Genomic DNA, 21868 nt, shown 5'->3' with positions numbered 1-21868 from the left:
ATGAGTAGAGGGCAGGGTGCATAGCTCTGCTTGTTCCTCAGATTGCTGCTGTGACCTTTAGGGAACATTTTTAGCATAAATTGTAATCCAGCACACACAGAGGTGTGCCAGTTTGGCCTGACAGGAAAGAAGAATGCAGGGAGGGATATTACGAACCAGTCCTACTTTTTCAAGTCTAACTTCAACACACGGCATGAATTACATTGTCATTACATGGAGATAAGGTAAGATTTTCAAAAGCATCTTTGCCAGACAGTAACCCAAATCCTACTGGAAGTCTCCCCATTAATCTGTACCAAAAACCGATAAGAACAGGTTGCAAGAGGCCTTCTAGGAGATAGCATCCAACTCATTGCAAACAGCCATGTCATGGGGTCTCTCTCATAACCACTAATTCACTTCTGTTTACCAGCGTGTCAGAGTGTTATCTTACAGCTATGTCAAATATTCTTTTTATCACCACCACACAGAGGATTTTGTGAAAGAATCCAATTCTTGGACTGGAGAATGAACAACATGGTTGCTCATGCATCAGTTTGTCTGGTCTGTTTGCACAAGACTTAAAAATGCATTGCATATATTTAAACTCACAATCAACCTCTGATATGATTTAAAGTTATGGGAGTATTTCACAGTGGCGAAGCTGAAGCAAAGCCTTGTTCTGCTGGACAGAATTCTTGTTAAAGATAACCACCTTGCTTAGTGAAAGTAACCCATCAGAGGCCACAGAGCAGGTCACTGTCCCTTTCCACACAACATTTACAGTCTTCCATTTGCCCATCTCTTGCCAAGGATGGGCTCCATTTCAGTTCAAAGGGGAGGAAGAGTCCCAGGAAAATGATTTCAACACTTCTTCCACCCTGGATTCAACAGCACTGGGAAATGCTAGCTGCAAAAATGTCTGTGGCATCACCCAGGCAGGGTAAATATGAGCAAACAAATGGGCTGTTTTAGAGAAGCTCCAAGAGGGTTGCATCTCGGGACAACCTCATCTCCTATTTCTTTCAGCTCATCCTGCTGGACATCAGCATGGCCAGCAGGTGAATGGAAGTGATCCTCCCCCTGTATTCTGCCCTGCTGAGGCCCCATCTGGAGTACTGTGTTTAGTTCTGGGCTCCTCGGTTCAAAAAAGACAGTGATCTCCTAGAAGGAGACTAGTAGAGGGCCACTAAGATGGTAAAGAGCCTGGACCATCTCACATATGAGAAAAGCCTGAGTAACCTGGATCTCTTCAGCCTGGTGAAAAGGCTGAGGTGGGATCTGGTAAGTGTTTCTAAATATCTAAAGGGAGGTAGAAGGCAAATGGATGAGGCCAGGCTATTCTCAGTGGCGTGTAACAATAGGACAAAGAACAATGATCTAAAACTTGAACATAGGAAGTTCTGTACTAACTTGCGGAAGAACTTCTTTACAGTAAGGGTGGTGGAGCACTGAAACAGGCTGCCCAGAGAGGTTGTGGGGACTCTTTCTAAGGGAATATTCAAGATTCATCTGGACACCTTCCTATGCAACATGCTGTAGGGTACCTACTTTAGCAGGGGAGCTGGACTCAATTTCTTGAGGTCCCTTCCAACCCCTGCAGTTCTGTGATTCTGTGTTACTCTCTGATTCAGTGACTCAAAATTAAATTGTCTTCTCCTCCAGGCTGGAGACACTGATCTGAATGTTTTCATTCAACTGCCTTGCGTGCCTTGTGGATGGTGTAAATCATAACTGTGAACAAGGGTAACTAAATGTACCTTGCCTGCTTTCAAATGTTCCCAAACACAGGGTGTAAAGTCAAGCAAAACACCTACTGACATTGTGTTGAGCAGTCTTGGTTGAAGGCTCATGCAGATCCTGTCCATCTCTCTGAACCTGCATGCCCACTGCTGCTGATGGTAGTCTCCTCCCTGAGCAAGATGAACCAAACAAATGCTCTGCTGTTCCTGCCCTAAGGAGGAAGTAAGAAATCTCCCACCTTGGAAGCCCAGTCAGTTCAGGAATAAAAAAGACAGAAACTTGACTCCTGGAGAAATTCATATTCCCTAAAATAAAAGAAGAAAGGAAAATTCACCATGAACCCTCAGTGAATTAGATGGCATATTTCTTTTGGTAAATCATTAGTCAACAACAACAAAAGCCATTTCAGGTTGGCTGGTGAGTTTCCAAATACTGATCAAATTCAACAAATGGCTTTGGTCAAAACAAATGAAAACTGGGTTTCCTTAACTGACAGAAACAGTTTATTTAGACATATTCTTCACATTTCTGAAATATTTAATTTTCTGGATACTTACAATTAAATTCATGCAAATAAGGGCACATTGGTTGTGGTTCACCTTTCACAGAAAATCATAGTATTAATGTCGTCAGATGAAAAACATGAAAGATTTCTTCCCCTGGCACAAGGAGCTACACCCATGTCCCCAGAGCACCATACTGGCCACTGATCTGGGCTGGCACATCTCATTTCTTGGCCAGTTGTGTCCTTTTCTCATTGAGAGACCTGACTTGAGATAAAGTCTTCTACACAGTAGTCACTTGACCAGTTACTGGTTCCTCTCAGTTTTTCACAGCACTCCTCCTAAGCTCCTGCCAAAGCATGGAACTGAGGATGCTCCAAGGAGCTGAGTGATGCTGGGAGATGAGGATGAGAGAGACACGGGAGAACATCCCAGGCAGTGCACAGAGCCAGCAAAGTTGCCATGTCAGCACATTCAACATCCCCTCACAACCCAGACAGAGTAAGAACCAGGGCTTTCTTTGAGTCAAAGAGATGTCCAGGCAGCTGCCAGCTTTATCATCTTAGCCTCTCATTTTCTTGGCTGTTATTTCAGAACTTCAAGATGAAAACATTCTGTGACATTTCACCCCAAAGTTTTGTTTTGTACATTTAATTTTGGCAGGGAAAAATCCTAATGTGGAGAAAGCAGAACATGATTTGCATTTCAATTCTCTATTTCAATTACAGCTCAGAAATATATTAGTTGGTTATTTACACAATCCAGCAAAAGTACCCACATTTTTCTCATTTCCACTTTATGTAGGTGCTGTCATTTGTTTCCCAATTATCCCAGGCTTCTCTGGCATCTGCTACTCAGCTGAGTCCTTGTCAGGGTCCACCTTAATGACCTGCAGTCATCAGAGGGCCCACAAGGGTTAGCTGTTTTCTCAGCTCAGATAATGTAAGAAGGGCACCTAGTTGATTCCCCCCCCCATCCCTGGAAAAAAAATTAGAAATTTGATCTTGCTAATCTCTAGCTTCCAAATTTATTTTCTACATCACTGTCTGCATTTCTAGGAGATACAGTAGAAAATAAATAATCCATTTGTTTAGCATAAGAAGATTAAGAATAATTTTCCAATGCTATGTTTTGTAACACACTCCATTGTACAGCTGAGTGAGAAATCAGCTGAACATCCCTCATGCCTGACCATATGATCAGGAGGCAGACGCTGTGGGTGAAGTTCTGTGAGGCATCTCCTTTGAAGTCAAAAGTCAAAACGACTTTCAGGGGTTTAAATGTCTTTTTAATGTGGTCTGTCTTCTGTGTGGAGCACAATCCATACTTCAAGAGCTTTCTATGTCTCTGTGAGAAATGTGTTTTTCAAAACCCATTTTTTACATCTGCCCCTATAAATTCTGTCTAAAATCTCTGGCCACTTGGTAGGTCCTCACATGCTTCAAAGGGTGCTCATCATAAGCAAGGTCCTGTGAGGTCCCAAAGCTAATGGCAGTTTAGTCTGGATCAGATAGTGGGGGTCACAGTCTGAAAGCTGAATGTAAATATCTATTAACAAGGTAAAAAAGCCTTCTTTTTCTCCTTGCTCTTTCAAAGCTAAGGACATCTACTTTGCACTGAACTGATTTTACCTTTCATGGGGTAGCCTCATTATACCCCAATTTTGGGCTAGCTTTCAGTGCAAGAATCCTTATATACTAGGCAGGTACCAAGCTCACAATGGTCAGGTAGGACCAGTCCTGTGTCCCCTTGATCACAGATCACACTCCTCAGAGCCAGCACTTCTGTGCTCCCATAATGCCATCTAGGAGAGCAAGCAGCAAGTCTTGCCTCAAAAAGGGCAGAAGGGTGTCTGAAAAGGAAATTTGTTTTGCTATCTCCAGACAGCGCATACTCTGTAGGAGCTGACATCAGGTGCACAACATATTTGAGTAAGGCTCTGTTTCTTCTACAACAACACTGTAGCCAGGAGATGGCTGCCTTGTGCCAAAACACCCCTATATACGTGCTGGGTACTATTGGTGGGGCCCATCACGGTAATGGAAATCAAGTGGCTGCGCGCCCTTCCTGCAAGCTCTGAGTAACGAGGGAAAGTGTGTAGTTCTGCCATCACTTATTTCCTCCCCTCCTCAGTGACTTTCCTGCCCGGTGTAACACCTTGGTTGCTGTGCACCCCCAGGCTAGAAAGGAAAAAAAAATACATATGGAAAAAGTAAGAAAGAAAAAAAAAAAAAAAAAAAAAAGAACAAAATCCAACTGGTTTCTGGAGCAAATTTCAGTTTTCATAGTCCTGTCATGCAGTCCCAGAGTAATGTTCAAAGTAATTATGCAACAGTTTCAAAATGTCACTGTGACATATGAGGTAATGCCACATTATGTACAGGCTGGCCTGGGAGCTGCCAGGCTGAGCTCTACCATCAGTAGTGCATTAGGAGCAAGCACTCACCCACCTTCCTTTTCTCAGGGGAACAGGAGTTTCCAGAACCCAGATGAGATCCATGGCAGAGAAATCTCCCTCCAACAGGAAGGTCTTCTTCATTTTTGGACAATTCTTTAACAAAAACGAGGAGCTGTCTGGGATTCTGACTGGGGAAGGTAAAAGATTTGTTACTTCAGCAGTTCCTTCACTGCTGTTTTGCTCTGATATAAAGCTTGTTGAGATCATAGGATGGCGTGAGTTGGAAGGGACCTTAAAGCCCATCCAGTCCCAACCCCCTGCCATGGGCAGTGCCATGCAGCAGCTCAGGCTGCCCAGGGCCCCATCCAACCTGGTCTTGAGTGCCTCCAGGGATAGGGCACCCACAGCTTCTCTGTGCAGCTGTGCCAGGGCCTCACCATCCTCTGAGTAAAAAACGTAATCTTAACATGTAACCTAAATCTCCCCTCTCTTAGTTTAAAGCCATTCCCCCTTGCCCTGTAGCTATCAGATGGTGTAAAAATTCAGTCCCTCTCCTTCCCTTCCTTCTCTTCAAGTCCTAGAAGGCTGCAATGAGTTCTCCTGGGAATCTTCTCTTCTCCAAGGTAAACAAGCCCAACCCCCTTAGCCCTTTTTCTTCACAGGAAAGATGCTCCAAGCCCTGATGTCCAGATCAGAAGTGAGAGAGTGCTTGGCTATATGGCAGTGTGGAATAAGGCTAAAGCTGAAACATTTTTATAGTCTGATTGCCAATTTCTCTCCACTGATTTCAGCTAAAGCCATCTAGAGACTCTGAGCAAACAAACAACTTCTTTTACTAGAAGCAACAGTAGTTATTTTATGATTTCTTTTGTTATGAGTACATGAAACAAGAAAAACCTGACTAATCCTACAACTTCCTCTTCAACTCCAGTTACAAAACTGCACAGAACAGCAGCTCTACTACATCAAAGAGTAACAAGAAGCTGCTCATCTCCTCCTTTTGCATCAGAGCCCATCATTCATATTGCTTCTGTCCTTAGTGGTGATTCTTCCTCCACACGTGGCTTAGGCCTAAAGCGTTTATAGAGTCATACAATAGAATAATAGTGTTGGAAAAGACCTCCATGATTACTCAGCCCAACTATCCACCTGCCACCAGTATTTCCCCTTAGTACAACATTTAAATATTTCTTGAATACCTTCAGAGTTGGTGACTCCACCACTTCCTTGGGCAGCCCATTCCAACACCTGATCACGCTTTAGGAAATAAAAATTTTCCTAACACGCAACCTGAATCTCCCCTGGTGCAACAAGAGGCCATTATCTCTCATCCTAACACCACTTACATGGGAGAGGAGGTCGACCCCCACCTCATCATAACCTCCTTTCAAGTTGCTGTAGAGAGCAACAAGGTCTCCCCTTAGTCCGCTCCAGACTAAACAATCCTGATTTTCTCAGTCGATCCTCTTAAGACTTGTGCTCCAGATCCTTCACCAGCTTTGTTGCACTTCTCTGGACCCACCACAAGGCCTCAATTATTTTCTTATAGTAAGGGGGCCAAAACTGAACACTGTACTTGAGGTGCAGCCTCACTGGTGCTGAGTAAATACAGAGGGACAATCACTTGCCTGCTCCTGCTGGCTGCACTGTTTTTGATACAAGCCAGGATGCAATTGGCCTTCTTAGCCACCTGGGCACACTGCTGGCTCACGTTTGGCTGGGCATTGACCAACACTCCCAGGTCCTTTTCTTCCACACAGCCTTCCAGCCACTCTGCCCCAACCCTGTAGCATTGCCAGTCCATTTGAAGGGCTTTCCTAACCTCAGGTAGATCAATGCATCAAGACATACTGTCCAAACCATGGTCTGCCATCTTCCTCAGAAGAATACTGTGGAAGACAGTGTCAAAGGCCACATCTGGAGAACAGCTTAGCAGACCCAGTGGGGGTCCTTCCTCCATTCTGTCTTCTCCAGTGTACAAGAATTCTGCCTTGTGCTAAAGTCCCAGGCATATCTAGTATCCCATAAACAGCTTCAAAATTCATCCTGCACCTACACACTGAGATGTATTGAGATAACGTTGAGATATACAGGGACACCAAAGAGCTGTGCCCCATGAAAGTGCCCTTCTCCCAAGGAAACTGAATATTTTTTGGTTGGGGAGGGACATAACTAAATATTAACACTATGGTATGTTGTACCTCCAATCAAATGTCTCCATGGTGAAGAGGTGTCCTCAGGAAGGACTGTCTATTTGGGTCTGCAGTAAGAAAAAAATTATACTTTATGAAACAAGTGAGGAAGCGATCTACAAGACAGTCAGTCTTCTCTTAGTTCTTGGTGGGACTATGGAGCAAATCTTCATGCAGGGTATTTCAGGACACATGAAGAAAAAGACAACAACTGGGAACAGCCAGCATGGATTGCCAAATGGCAAATTTATCAATAAAATTGACAGTGGGCATTCAACCAGTCTCTTGCTGATGCCAAACTGAGAGGAGTAACTAATACGCTGGATGATACCTGGGGGACCCAGATGAGCTGGAGCGATGGGCCAGCAGGAACTTAAAGAAATGATGAATGCAAAGGTGAATGCAAAGACCTGAACCTGGGGAGGACAAAATTCCTGTGCCAGCACACGTTGAAGTCCCACCAGCTGGGGAGCAACTCAGAAGATAAGGACCAGGGAGCCCCACTGAACTCAGTGCTATGGCTTCATGGGAATGAAAGATAAGCACATATTTGCTGTATTAACAAATGCGTAGGCAGCAGGTTGAAGAAAGTGGCTATTCTACTCAGAACTTGTGAGATTACTACATCTGGAATACTGTGTCCTGTTCCAGGCCTCATTCAAATGTAAAGAAAATGTCTTACAATGAGAGATTGAGCACTGGCACAGGTTACCCATAGAAGATGTTGGATCTCTGTCCCTGGAGGTACTAAAAATACAGTTGTACAAGGTGCTGAGCAACCTGATCTAACATCAAAGCTAGCTCTGCTTTGAGCTGAAGGCTGGACTACAAGCTCTGTGGATGTCTCTTCCAACCTGAATTTTTCCATAATTCTATGATTTATGATAGCTCTTAGCAAATCTTATGCCATTATGTTGTTGAAAAAAAAAGGCCTATACTTTTATAAGTGGAATATAAGAATACTTCCTATTGAAACCTTGGCAACTGCATGCATCAATATTTAACAAGTATGTTTTAACACTGTTGCTTTCATTATTTTCACAACTTTCAGGAAGGAAAGAGATTATTAGTAAACATGAATTTTGTAAAGTGATTTCATAAAAATGCTGGCAAAAATCTGTGGAAATACACTGTAAAATAAGCAGAAAAAGTATCAATTTCAGATCACAAGGAATGGAAAGATCTTCAGAACGTCAAAAATAGTGAAATAATTTAACTAGCTCTGTAATTTCTATAATGCAATAAACATATGCATTACCTGCTGGGTAGAAACCATGAAGACATTTTCCATTTGAATTAAGCGAATTCAATCCTGTAATTTCCATTCTTTGGTGCTCATTTTCCTTAAATTATCTCCTGAAAGAGTTTCTTGGCAAAGATGCTCCCTGGAACAATTCACTTTAAATAAACGTTGCACACATTGCAGAAAAAGTAAATTTCACTTTCATAATTGCCCCGTATTCTCACTAAAAACTATAGCACAGAAACAGTAATGCTGCATATAACCTATATAAAAGTCTGGATTTATGAATTCCCAGCAGCAAATATTTCTGGTTATTTTCTCACAAGCAAGCTACGGGCTTCCAGTTGGATAATGCTGCTGTTTCCATCACTGCGTATCTTAAGCTACTCCTCCAACACACCATTTCTTCCTGTGATGTACTTATTGCTGCTTCCAAAGCATAAACACTTTACATCAAAAAAGTCTGGTCTTACAGGAACACCTGTGAATCTAAACTGGTATGTATCTGAGAAATGAAGGGAGCTCTGGAGTATCAGTACCACAGTCTGCGCCATTTCTACCTGCATTACGCCATGAGTCTGCACAAGGTGTTGCTAAAATCTTGAGATACCTAGTGCAATGTTATGTGATCTTTGGGAATAGCTAGACAGGAGGATCCTTGTAAGCTGAATTACTCAGCATCTCATCATCTCATCACGATGGATGGAGCTTTGAGCAACCTGGTCTAGTAGGAGGGTTGGAACTAGACGATCTTAAAGGTCCCTTCCAACCCAAACCATTCTGTGATTCTATGATCGTGATATGGTGACTGCTTGTGTTTTTCTCCATAGAGCCTCAGATTTCAGGCTGAAAAAAAATGTCCAAGACATGACTGAGTGCTCCTGCAGCAAGCAGCTCAAGAATGTTGTCTTGACATAGGCTCTGATCCTCACTGTCCTGAGAGAAAAGGGATATCATCAAGACGGAGTGAATGAATGACAATTAAATTCACACGACTTCCACTAAAATCATTGCTTATGAGGCTGGCCGGTCGTATGTTGCTGCCCTTCAAGTCTCAATTATCTGCATCTGAAGCTTATCTATTGCAGGTTAGAAAAGATTGTTCATTTTATTCTATGTGCTAAAATGCTTTCCTCCTTGTATTAGCAATACTACTGATGAGTAATTCTTTCAGTAGATAATATAAGGATAATAACGGAAATCCTGGTATAAAATTAATACAATTCAAAATAAACATATGCATAGAAGATACAGATTGTATGTCAAAATACATGTATACAATAAAGTTGGATTTAGATCTTGGTGAATGCCAGCAAACTGGCACTAATTCTATCATTGTTCTTCATTCCGAATATTTTTATTTTATTTTTTCCCCTAAAAATATCATGCCTGTACTGTTCACCTTTTTTTCTCCCTACCTCAATGTATTTGTTTTCTTTTTATATACCAAGCATCATTAATAAAATTAGAATATTTTCCAGATCATGAACAAAGTAAGGAAATAAAACGGGATTTAGAAACAACCTTTGCATTCCAAATTACACCGTTTCTACTCATTTTAACCAGTTTTCATGTTGTATGGCATGCTAAAAAGAGAAGAATTTGCTTTTTCAGGTAAAACTTTACTAGACACAAAGAAATACTGTTGTACAGCATAAGTGCTGATCTTCATATTGTTTTAATAAATATGATGAAATCAATATGGTTATGTTTCCTTTCCCCATCTGAAACTCTGACCTTCAGTATAACATTTACCTCATTTTCTTCATCCACTAATTACTCTATCCTATAAAAATGATTTGTCTGGCAACAATCAGTCTTGAAAAACCAGTGCTGGATATTGATCCTAAGTCTATCGTCTTCTAGATGCTTGAAGATTATTTTCCTTATTAGGTGTTGTATTTTGGATTAAAATGTGGTTTTTTTTTTTGTTTGTTTGTTTTTTAATGGTATTTAATAAGAATAGTCCATTTTTTATAATTACTGGTGTATTTCTGTTCTCATTTCTGTCATTTCCCAATGCTCTCATCTTTTAAAGATTAAGTACCCTTGGTTTGGTAAGTCTTTTAGCTGGCTAAGACATGTTCCTATTTCCTGACTATTTCATCATTACCCTTAAGTAACTTTGTGAAGGAAATCTGCAAAATTAACATTTTTATTATTTAGAGAAACATTTCATAAAGGTTTTTGTTAACTCAGTCTCTGAATAGTCCATAATTATGTGCATGTTTTCACTTCATAAAGAATTTTTTCCATTTTTTCTTGCATTCAATAAAAGGCAAGGATATTTATTTTCCTCAGTGATGCAGAAAAAAGTCATCTCTCTTTAAAAAGAACAAAGTGAAATAAAGGGAAGAGAGAAAGCTTTTGTTCTCTTTAACTTCAGTGACATTCACACCATACACACAAGTTCAGCTATTGCCTTCTCCAATTTACTTTTATTCCACACCAATAACACACTTACTGAGTATAACAGATTCTGAGTAGTCTTGGCTAGGTTTCCTTGCCCTTTTTTCCCCACATGTATATTCTATTACCATTGTGTCTTATTGTGATTCAAAGTCACAGTTAATGGAATAATCTCTATTGGGGCCTACACTTGCTCCTTACTGTCTCCATTTTGAAGTCAGCTACAGTTTGCTGTACCCTAATTAATTATTTTTCACTCAGCACAGAATCACAAAAGAGTTAAAGATAGCAGGGCCCTCTAACTTGCAAAGAACCATAGAACCTCATCATGGCTGAGGCTGGCAGAGTCCTCAGGGTCCCTCTGCTCCAGCCCCTGCCCCAGCAGGGACACCCAGAAGCAGAGTGTCCAGGGACACATCCAGGTGGCTCTGGGAGATCCCCAAGAAGATCACACACCTCTGGGCAGCCTGTGCCAGTGCTCCATCACTGCACTGCACAGAAGGGCTCCTGATGTTCAGAGGGAACCTCCTGTGCCATGGTTTGTGCCCATGGCCTCTGATCATGGCACTGGGCACCACTGAAATGAGCCTGACTCTGGTCTGTGGCAAATTATTGACTCAAGTTCAACTTGGTGTCCACCAGGACTCCCAGATCCTGTTCTACGAAGCTGCTTTCTATCTCAGTGGCCCCCAGTATGTTCTGGTACTCGGGACTACTCCTGTCCAGGTGTGGGACTTTGAGCTTCTCCCTGTTGAACTTCGTGAGGTCCCTGTCAACCTGTTTCTCCAGCCATTTCTCTTCACCAGTTTTAAAAACTGAGTTCCTGCATCTGTTAACATCAAATTTTGCCCTTGTCAGAATGCAAGAATTATGTTTCTAAAACTTCTTAATTAAACTTTTCAGAAGTTAATTGTCTATTTAGCCCTACAAAGAGTAAAACTGTTCCTTGTTCTGTAGTCTTTGGTTGCAGACTTTCCTGTTATTCTCAAATCAGCAGTGAGCAACACAGTAAACCCCATTCAAGTTGACAGAAAGATTCCCCATTGATCTCCTTCCATGCAAGATAGACTAGGAACCCTTTGGGTAGCATTGCAACTGGTTAGCCTGGATAACAGTAACAACAGATTAGTTACATTTTCTAGGTAGATTATAAACGATTTTTCATTTCATCTAAGAGGATATTTTGATGAAGTTTGAAAGTAAAATTTTCCTCTACTGTTCAAGCAAGGGGAAAAAAAAAGGTGGCTGCTGCTCTCATATGTTTACCAGATTTAAGTTATGCACCTCTCCAAAGTCCATTAAGAAATGATATATTTTTATTTATTATTTTGCCAGACAGCAAGAATGCAAGCTTTCCTGTACTACTCCATCAATTACTTCATGGATAGAGTGGAAAGGTTACTGCGTTCAAGGGCCAAAGGGTGATTTACTCCACACAGCTAGTAGAGCTAGCAGGATCCTTGGCTTGTTTAGCAGAAAGACAGGTATCTCTTAACAGAGAGGCAAGGATTTTTGAAAAACTATCTGTGAAGAAATGACTCATGTTTTGGGCAACCCCCAGAAATCGTATTTAAAGTGAAGGACACTTCAATTTGAAGAATGTAGCTAACATGATCCAGTGGCAGCAGTACCTTCAGTAGCAGGGTGGAAGTATCAGATTTCCTGATCATTTTGGGAGATGGGGAAAGTAGATCTTTTGTGAACATAGTAAAACAATCTCAGACAGTTTAATCATAACCTCAGATTGTTGCTGTGAACACCATAGAAGGGAACCCCATCCAGACCTTCCATGATTTCTTAAGTTCCACCACTTCCTTCCTCCACTATGGGTTACCACTAGACAGACATCTTCAGGCACATTAAGATAATCTTAAAGGCTGTAGCAAAGCATTGATGGCTGTGCTAAATAAGAGAGGGCCATACAGAAGCTAGGTGTAACTCCCTACTCCTGGGCTTCCTCTTTGTGGATGTTGCCATCAGTAAAAACTACTTCTCAGAGAAAAACCCTTCTGAAGCCTTAACAAGACTCATGTACTGTTACAACAGTTTAAGTTTTTCTGTTTGAAAACCTGACTTCTGTGGTTACAGACATCAGGTTAATACAGTCTCCTAACCTGATGCCAGTGTGGTACTCTGTGTAACAGAACAGTGCCGTCCTTGGCTATTGACACACAGGATTGCTGCCTGTGCACTGAAATAGCCTTAAATAATCAGTCAGTGAACTACCAGGGTACTGCCTTATATGCAATAATATGAATATTATAGCCAACAGCTTATCTTCTCTGTGAACACATCTTACTGCTTCAATTACTACAGTGTTTTCCAGGAAAAGCACGTGAGGAACTGAAAGAAAAAGTTGAGCAGTTAGAAGCACGAAGTTTGAGTGATGCAATAAAACATCTTTCACTGGCATTACTGACCCACAGATCTGCGTACATTCTTAAAAGATGATAAACACAAAGATGAAAGAATTACCAACTGCAATATTTTTCTTATTATCACAGTAAGAAACCCACTGATTAGAACAGACCTTGAAAGCCTCATGAACAATGAGGAATGCAAAAACAGCATTTAAAGACGGTATTGGAAAAATATGGAGATAAAGTAACTTTAGGGCAAAGATCATCAATAGTAAAATCAAGGATAATTTTCACATCCATGCTTTTCAAGATGGCAGCTGCTTTTAGGAGCTGATCCAAAGCCTACTGAATTCAATAGAAATATTTAACTTCAATGGGTTTGGGATCACTTTAACTTTTGGCTGAGAGAGACACATTACTCCAAGTTAAAAGACAGAAGACTTGGCAAAGGATAACTGAAGTTACAGCATATTTAGGGTCAAAAGACATTAAGTGCTGGACCAATTCATCCCTCGTGTGATTCCACCATACCCAGAGCACTTGCAGTCAGTTTTGTACTGACTGATGATGTCTTTTGTAATTTTCAATGAGTTCAACATGCAAGTCAGGGTAAAATTTGACCCAGTGGATGAGCTTGTACTGTAAAGTTTAGTTTATTTGAATACAATAGTAGTATTGGTTTAAATAACTGCAGAAGTTTTTCTTAACACATTAAAAGACTATATTTTATGACTATAACCTCACAGCTATGAAATATAGCTCTCCAATGATAACTATGAGATATAACTTTCTTCCCAACAGCTGCTGGTGGGAATTTTGCTGTTTCTGAAATAAATATTATATGCATACATACCATGCATGGAGGGAAAGAGAGTAATAGGAAATACAATGAGCTGACTAGAGATGTGTTATTTATTTGCACACATTATTAATGATCTCATAGCTCAGAAGTGGTGGAGGGAACCTGAGCCACTTGTGAATTCTGAAAGGTCATCAATAACTCATAGCAATATATGACACATCCATTCAGGTCATCCAGACTTACTCGATGCTTGGTCTGTTTATCTAACACCAGTTTTAGTTTAGTCTGTAGTGTGTGTTGATTTCATAGTACATAATGTAGCAACGAGACCTCTTGGCCACAGTCCCATGTAAAATGACTAAGTCTGAAACATAAGAGAACCTGAAAGAAATTCTCAGAATATCAATTGATATTGAGCTGAATCACACATTTCAACTTCCAATGACATGTGTGATTGTTAAGTAACCTAGATATAAATATATCACATCATGTGTGTGCATATGGGCCTGTAAAAACACACACATTTCACAGATGTGAAACTACGCTTGTTTCTCTCCCTAAGAAACCAAGAGAGCAACCACGGAAGAGATTACTTTGATAGTAGTATCACATGATATTCAAGTACTACTGAGATGAGCATAGTATAAGACTGAAACAAATTACAAACCATTTTTTTCAGTGTCTTTAAAGAAATTTAAAGACATTCAGTTCTTGATCACATATCAGAAACTGAACAATTAAGCATAACTTATACGTCCAGAATGTTGTAATTTGCCTCCTTTATTCTTAAAATAGTTCAGACTACAGTTCTTTGTGCTTTAATTATAACTACTTTGAGATAGTTCTCAGACTGTAAAATATACTTGAAAACGAGATTCTGAAAAACATGAGTTCAAATGGGTTTTGTCCAAGGAACTGTATTATATATTAAATATTAAACATTAAACCTCTCTGTTAGTTCCTCTAATCCTGTTGGTAATACTCAGTATATCAAACCAGCCAGGCAGTGCCCATTACTGACTGCCAGAAACTTGTGGCAATATCCTGAAGTAGAGCTCACCTCTTCCAGCCCCAAGTACCTGTATGTTCAGTACTTCTTGAGCTAATGGAAACTCAGCGTGGGAAAGACATGGCACATGGCACACCGTTGGGAGCTGTGATGAACACACATTTTAGGCTGTCCTGCATACTTATAAGGTGCTTTGTGCTAGTGCTGTCATCACTCCTCACACGTGCAAATTCTCAGTACAGATCAGTATCCAACAGCTATATGGCAAGACAGGATGCATTTTAGTGACCTACAGATGTGGTTTTTAGGATGGCTGCAAGCACTTAGGCCCCTGGACAAGCTCCCTAATTGACATTGTATAAGTCCAAGTGCTGCATAAACTGTTTTGTAGGCTTTTGACATTACCTTGTCAAGTGAAAAAATAAAATCAATAAAATATCCAGATCAAAATCCTCCCACATGTCAGATGTGCTGTTGGAGGTAGATGGAGATCAGACAAAACTGCACAGTTGTTCTCCCTTTTGACCAACAAACAAACAAACAACAACAACAACAACAACAACAACAAAAGGAGAGAGAGAAAAGGACAAAGGATGTTTTATGTCAAAGAAAAACTAAGTCCACACACACAATTCTCAGTCTTTTCAAGTACTTTAATCCAGCTCTTGGTCTTTTCAAGTACTTTAATCCAACTGTCATGATAAGTCACTGAACATTTTATATATGGAGTAGAACATTTTGCTTACAAAGCTGACCATGGCACAAACACCACCTTCATCAGTGCAGGAGGGCAGCAATCAGGAAAGCAGCAAAACAAGAAAACTCCAGTTCTAAAAGGTGATTGGCACCACCACATCACAGGAGAAAATGAAAGTTTCTTGTTTAGTGCCAGAAGAGAAAATGGTTCTTCAGGGGAAAAAAAAGTGATGCTATCTTTTGCTTGCAAAACCTGCCCTCACCTTAATGCTAAACGTGCCTATCATCATGACTCTGCAACTAATTTTAGTGTTTTCTTCCTCACCTTGTCATCTTTCCTTTAAGACAGCTTCTTGCTCTTCTCTTTAATTCCTCTCAAAGTTGCCTTAAAATAATTGGGTTATCAGATTTTAGTAAGACGTTTTCTCAAACAGGACAGAAAACATTCTCAAGGCAAAAATGAAACTGTTGGCTGCCACATGAAGACTTCACAGTTTCCTGTAGGGGCCCATAGAGGAATCTTAAGGAGACTCCTGGGCTTGTGCTTGGGTGAAATATCACTGTGAATCCTTGATCTTCACTAAAGCTTTATGGATCACGGTAGGGCTCATTGCTGAGTCAGATGCTTACACTGTACATTGATAGGCAGAGAATTACCTCTGACTCAGATCTGATGCATGGATATTGTTAGCTATGGCAAATAATGTCAGTCATGGCCTCCTCTTTGTAGATGACAGATCTTTCCAGTCAGTGGCAGTGAAAATAAAAAGCTTCCAATATAAATAAATAGAAACCATCATAAACTGAGGTGAGTGGCAAAACAAAATGAGCAGCACCCTTCACAAATAAGAAAGCAATGAGCTGAACTTCTGGGCCACTTCTGCACTTTGGTGACTTGAACAGAACCATTGGGTTTAAAGCCAAAAGAGGGCTGATAGGATGGCTGAGGTGCTGTCAGAACAGCTAAGGTGCTGCCAGAACGTGTTTCATTACCTTACTCATGTTTCAGAAAATACTGTGTAAGACACAAAAAAATGGCACATACACTCTTTCAACAAGATGCCCACTGGTCATAAGCATTAAAGCCAGCTTTAAAAACTATAGGCTATATTCAGGCTCCCTCTTACCCTGTGAGAGGATGGTCCTCTGGGACAAAGGAAAGATCATTTACAGAGCTCTGGAGAAGCTCACATTTCAGCTACCAGCATTGTTCCTGGCCTGGGGATAAATAGAGGCCAACAGTCCACAGTTCTTCCCACAGGCCTCCAACTCTTTCAAGCCAGCTGTAAAAACTGTAACTCAAACAACAACAACAGCAATAATCAACACAAAACAAACAAACAAATAACAAAAAGCAAAGATCCAATTGTTTTTACAGCTAGCACTTCTTTCAGTTATTGCATGAGTGCACTAAATATGGATTATATCTTAGGAATCCGATTCTGACATCACCACTTTAAATATATTGTTCTGTCTCTGTCGATTTAAAACAAATCACTGCTGATTTATTCCACTGTTAGATCAGATGTAGGCCAACGATCTGTTTAATAAGACTGGAAATCAGGTGTTCTGAGTGCTCTGGTAGGTCCTGTGCATATACTCAAGCACAACAAAACAGAATACACCACAGCCTGACTAATGTGATCCTGGCATGAGACCAGGATCTAAGCCTTGTTTTTCTCATCCATACATCACCACCGCATTTTTCAAGTGCCACTGTCATAAAGTTAAGATACAGAACAATCTATCATTTAAATTCATTACATAAATATTCTTGAGTCCACAAGATGACCTTCCATATAATAATATTTGAAAAAGAACATTTTCCTGATGTGGCAAAGAGAACCAAGCAAAGGAATACAACACACTACCACAAAGCATCACTACAAGTTTCGCCACTAATTATTTCTGATTTTCCATGAGTTTATGATTTGTAGTTGGTTGTATCTTCAAACAAATCCCAGCAATGAACTTATTCTCATATCACCTCCAGCCCCACCATGATAGCCTCAGCTCCCTCATCTCTCTTCACCACAGCACTTTACTGGAATATGTTCATGTCCTTTCTACTCTCTCATCTCCTATCCATATCTTTCCATCACTTCACCTAGCTTGCTGGCAAGCCAAAAAACACCTTTGTAGGGGCCAGCAGTACATGAATATGGTTTGACAGGCTAGAGCATTTGACAGTTAATTGCTCAACCAGCTGGTCAAATCAATCAATCAATCAAACATTTTTCAACTGCCCAGTCCAGCATAGCACTGCAGCTGCCTGATGGTAAATTCTGCCCCACATCTCTTTAAGAATGAGGAAAAATAGCACAGGTCAAGTAAATGAGGAGCCATATGCTCTTTCACAACTCACAGACCTTTTGCAGAAAGTTCATATAAGTGAAGTCTTCTGCTTCTCTTTTAAAGCTTAATGAAACCAGCTAACAAATTGAAAATTCATGGCAAAGAAAAGGAATTACATGTGCACTAATGATGTGACAACATAACATCATCTCCTTACTCTAGGAACTATCATAGCTATCACACATACAGATAGAAAGACACTGTTTTAGTAGAAAGATTTTCAACCAATTGCTCACACAGTGTTAAAATGCTATCTGATGTGTGATCTTCATGGGAGTGTTCAACACAGTAAGTTAATGCTCCATATAGGCTGATAAAGAAAATCTGGGAGTAGTAGAGTGTCACGGTTTGAAGAGTTACTATCCGTGCAGTAGCTTACAGCATGATGCTATGATATGGAATAGCAATAAAAACCACAGTACAGAGATAGCTAAGTTAACGTTGCCCCCCTTCACCAACTGCTCCCTTTTGGCCAAGTTAACAAGACTTTCTCTGGCTGCTCTTTATTTGTCATATCTAAAAATAAAAATGATCAGAGCTAGCAAATACCTAGGCTCTCCTTTAAGCCTCGTGCAGGGTTTAGAGGAACAAAAAATGTACATTCAGCACACAGATTCAATATCTTACGTTTACAATAAAATACCAATACTTTTGCAAGCCCTGATGTCAACAATTACTTTTCAGCTTCAGAAAGGGCATTCTGTATTCAGGCTTTATGCTGCTGTCCTGAACAACTGCTTGTTTCCAGTTCAAGCCATGGGCACTGCAACTGTTCGCAAGCACACTGAATTCTAGTCAGTATTTTTGACACTTAATGTTCTTTTCTACTTCATTTATTTAGGCACATGCAACAGATGAGGGAATGACAGCAGCTGATAAAGACAACAGTAGAAAGGATCTCCAGCTGAACAAGTTAATTCACAAACCCACTTAAAAATCAGGCTGTTCTTATTATCACCTTCCTCTCCTTTGGTTTCCACATGATTTTTAGTAACCAAGCTTCTCACAAACTCCTAGACTCAGCAAATAATAGTTTAAAGTTAAATCAGTTTGGAAATTGAAGTAAATATTTTCAGACACAACCGATTGCCTCCCTCCTCAAGACAGATGCTGCTAAAACATGGATGGTATGGAAAGAGAGGAAAATGAAATAATGAATTATATGTAAATCAGTAAGATGAGATAGAATTACTAGATATTACTAGATATAATTAAAAAACAGGCAGTCCAAGGGTGTATGGCATTTGTTCCCGCTCATAGTATTTCATGATACCAAAGGTTTGGAAGTACCCACCATTTCTTTTCAACCCAGCAGGCACAGAGGCTGCTAGTCAACATGCTAAGATGCTTTATTACTGTGGGGAGTTTGGGCCAGTCCATCTGTACCACTGCTTGAAGATGGAAAATTGTCCTCCGGTAGTTAATATATTTTCACCTCAGTCTAATTAAAGAGATCCAGTGCATTCATTCTCAATTAAAAAAAAAAAAAAAAAAGAAATGAGGAGCTTTGCAGTTTCTCCAGTTTGGTGTTATAAAAGAACTTCAAACATCAGAATAATTTTCTAAAAGTAATGAGTTTCCTCATTCTGGTGGATGCTACAGCCCTGGTAATAAAGCATCTTTGCTAAAAACTGCTGTCTGCAGACTGATTCATTCCGGTGGCATGAGGGAGAGATTCAGACCGGGACTGCTCTGCAGGCAATCTGTGACAGTCTTTCATCAGCTGCATATTCTTGACTTATAAAAGCAAAAACAAAGCCATATTGTGAAAATCATGGAGCCTCATTGCTGAGCTACAGTGTTTTAGCTGAAGATTTCAGACTCCCATACAGCAGCATGCTTGAGAAAGGGGTGCCGTATAAACTTAAAATCAAGTGCGAGATTTTTGTCTCCATTGCTGTCTGCACAAATGAAGGAAGTCTCAATTATTCTCCCTTGAGGCATGTTGAGGATTTTGCTTTCCTCTTAACAGACCCACTCTACTCCTTTGAAGTGGTAAAGGGAGACAGTGGCTTGCCTCTCTGGGGTAATATGTATAATGAATGTGTGCACATACAACTGCCTCCTTTCTTGGCATATCTGCAAGATGCTTGCGCCAGATTCTGCTCCAGATTGTACCATTGTAAATCTCGAAAAATTTAGACAAGAATCATTATCTTCTTTCAGCTGAGAAGAGCCAACAGGCTTCAACAGGAGACTGGCCTGAGCAAAGTCTCTGAGACTTCCTTGTGAAGACACCAGAGAGAAATGTCTTCAAAGGCAATCCCAGGACACTGAGTTCCCAGCATTACTGCTGGGCTCTCCAAATTATTCAGAACTGGGGGAGGGACAGGAGCTTGGGCTTTGTCCCACCTTCCCTGTTTGTCCCACACTCTGACACTGCTGGGCCTCCTGGGGAAGTTTTCCTGCTCCTTCGAGTGTGGGAACCACAGGCATTTCTGGCACTTGGATGCAGAACTTTGAATATACTCTCCCCTCTGCCCACACCCACATTCAGCATAAAAGACAGTGTTTTCCATCAACACTTATCAAAGTGCCAGTGCTCTGAGAGGAAAAACTGATGGGGGTGGGAGGGCTCAGTTAAAGAAATGAAACCACTGCCATCAACCCAATGAAAACTCTTCTAAAAGCCTTTTTCTTCCACATTCCCTACCAGAGTGCCAAACAAACAGTAATTAAAATATATATTGTGCTCAAAGCCACAGATTATTCTTCCCACTGGATTTCTTGAGTGGTTCTCCTGTCTTCTTGCATCAGTGTTTCAGGTTGTGAGCTCTCTGAGACATGACTTTCATTATCTCTGGGTCATTAGCAGCTCATAACTCAACGTCAGATAATACTGATAACGAGAGACAAAGGGCAGACCCTTTTCAAATTGTGGAGCCTAATGTATTGCACTGCACTGTGTAAAGTCAAAATTGTATGCATTAGTTACTAAGCAGTGACAATGCTGGACACTTGGCTGGTTGAGACAAGTAGATGGCACTGCCCGTTGTGTTAAGCAGTGGGATTCACTCAGCAGATCAAAGGTACTGGCTGAAGGCCAAACTGAGTCAAAGCTGAGTATGCACAAATTTTCGTCACCAGATCAGAATCCAAGACCCAAATTCATTTTGTTTTTTCAGCTAATGCAGAGTTGTAGCTTCAGAAAAAAATCACTTAATGATGCTTCTAAAAGCCCCAAACCATGCTCTTCACAGTGATCATTAGGAATCATAGAATCATTAAGGTTGGCAAGACCAGTAGGATCACCTATTCAAAACACCAAACTATCGCCACCATGCCCACTGACCACATCCTTCAGTGCCACATCTACATAGTTCTTGACACCTCCAGGGACTGTGATTCCACCACCTCCCTGGGCAGCCTTTGCCACTGCATCACCACTCTTTCCAAGAAGTTTTTCCTATATCCAATCTGAACCTTCCCCAGCACAATGTCTCCTGGAGCCATGAGCCCAGCAGTGTGGCTGGAATCCTTCCCCACTTGTAAGCTTGTGCACTACAGCACCAAACGCACAAAGTGCCTTTCTATAGCCAGAACTTACAATATGCATCACAGGATCTGACAGTATTATCTAGAAGAGCAGGCCTAGACTCCCGTTTTAACAATGTCAGAACTGTGTAGTGGAAGTACATGCTCTACAAAAATCCCGGTGACTATGCAAAGTATTCTAGTGGCTGGCGATCCTGCCCACAGCAAAGGGGGTTGAAACTAGATGACCTTTGAGGTCCTTTTCAACCCAGGCCTTTCTATGATTCTATGATCCTGTGATTCTATGATTCTATGTATGACTTTCTAGCTTAGAATGCAGGCTCTCACAACTGTTTTCTTTGTAATCCAGGGTCTGTTTAAATGGAAATTTATGAGTTCAGAACAGCACCAGGTGTACCACACCAGATGAATGCCCTCACCCCTAGCAGCATGAGCAATCTTTCCTTTTGGTTTTCATTCCAGCCATATGAATCCTATATAATTTGCAACACCATAGCACCACTTCAGTAGGAAGGATTGGAAGAGCCCTCCCACACAACCCTACTTCCAAGGGCATGATTCAAGGTATGTTCCAGTTCAGTAATTAATGTGGTTTTGAATGCCTTCAGGCTGATGGGAAGGGTGTACCCAGCTTTTCTGCCCCTTATTCATAGCACGTAATTCCCAGCCTAATATGTAAAGGCA

This window comes from Coturnix japonica, chromosome 1, assembly GCF_054131305.1.
Source record: "Coturnix japonica strain WE chromosome 1, WE-NBRP24, whole genome shotgun sequence".
Lineage (NCBI taxonomy): Eukaryota > Metazoa > Chordata > Aves > Galliformes > Phasianidae > Coturnix > Coturnix japonica.
The sequence above is the reverse complement of the archived record's forward strand: the minus strand, read 5'-3'. Positions refer to the sequence as shown.